The sequence below is a fragment of the Fragaria vesca genome, linkage group LG5 (genome assembly GCF_000184155.1).
Source record: "Fragaria vesca subsp. vesca linkage group LG5, FraVesHawaii_1.0, whole genome shotgun sequence".
NCBI classification, from domain to species: domain Eukaryota; kingdom Viridiplantae; phylum Streptophyta; class Magnoliopsida; order Rosales; family Rosaceae; genus Fragaria; species Fragaria vesca.
The window spans coordinates 9390758-9392619 of NC_020495.1; positions in this window are offsets into that span (position 1 = coordinate 9390758).

Here is a 1862-nt window from a genome sequence, read left to right on the forward strand (position 1 = left end):
ACCCCCCCCTGATCTTTACATCAATCATAGGGCTCTTCCTGATTCTTACTAATAACGGAAGTATCAACAACTTAGCATGTCAATGCTTTTTAACATGTCTTCAAATGTGGCATTGGGCAATGATTAACTAAATCATGCCGTATTGTCCTCAAATAATCTTTTACACTTAGATCTTGAGGAGAATGTCGCTTGTGAACTCAAAACATAAGTTCGTGCAGGAAATCAGATTTCCGCGCAGCATGACCTTCAATTACTAGAACAGTCGTAACTTCCTCTAGGAAATACATATGAACGAACCGTAAACGGTTTTGGAAACTAGACTCATTTAGCTTTCCAACCGTATATTACACACATTCTGGTTCATCAAGAGCTTTTCACAAAGTCCAGTCGAAGTTGACTGTTTTGCCAAAATCAGATTCTCGGACAGATTCGTCCTACTTTACGAAAACGGCCATAACTCACTCAATATGATAGGTATGATCAAATGGTTGGTGTCTCTGGAAAGTAGACACATAGACCTTTCCAATGGTACAAATTTCACCATTTTCCACTACGCCAAAAAAAAGGTTTTTACGGCCAGCAATGCGCGCCGTAAAAGACTATTTACGGCGCACAAAAATAAGCAATAAATGCCTGCGCCGTAAAAGACACATTATATTAACGGCGCGCCAATGCGAGCCATAAAAATAGATAATTACACGCCGTAAAATTGATCCCGCCAACGGTATAACATCCAAATGAGCATTTTGTGCGCCGTAAATGATCCAAAAGAACGCCGTAAAAGACTTGGATTGGAATGTTTTCACGGCACTCTAGCATGCCGTAAAAGAGTTTTAGTTTAAAGACATTTACGGCGCACAGGCATGCCGTAATAACCTATCTGCTATGCATGCTGCTTTCTGCATTTCTTGTTTCCACAATTATATATGATCTGCTGATCATATTCCAGATTCATAGTACTACATTTTCAATGGCTGCTCAAATCACAGTTAACAATAATTAACTTCAAAACCTTATACAAGAACAACAATCTAATTTTAGAGCTAGCAAAGGTGAACTAACATCATATATATATATATATATACATTCATATCTGAACAATCTAGAAATTTAGTATGTATCTCAACAACAACTGCATATGTCGCTACAAATTCCATCAAAAAATAACATTACAATTCAGAGTACTAATTGGAAGCTTTCAAACTCCATTATCCAACAGCAAAATGTCCCAACAGTAGCAACATAAGCATTAATCTTCATTCACCTCAAAACTTCACATTACCTGCTAGAAACAAGTTTGAAAATATACATATTATACATTGGTTCATCTAAGGATCATAAGAATCCAAATAATTGCATACATAAGGCAATACTCAAGAAAAAAAAAAGAGTTCGTATCTCCAAATACGATGAGTTATGGTCTCCTAGCACATGTAAAATTGAGTTCAGGTATCCAGACAAGAATGTGGCAGTCCTCATATAACTTAATCAAATCTGCAACTACGCCAAAGTAATTAATTTATAAGCAAATTGAGTGGTTGCACTATCTACAAGAACAAACCAGAATTAACATAGAATTTGGATGAATATATACTAAATTTAATTTAATGAATGAATATAGAGTACAATACTGAAAACAAATATTGAGGTTATATGTTAAGAGTAGGTTACCTGCTATATCTTGTTAATAGATTAAATTTGTCTGATGTACTTGATAGGCCATGCAATTGTACTTCCTGTAGCCTCGTTCAGTGTTCCAAACTCCCTGGTTGGTCGATATAAAACTATATCATCAAAAACATCAAGCACCCAAACTTTCCAGCATTCAGAACTAAGGGGCACATGATGAACCATAGCATTTG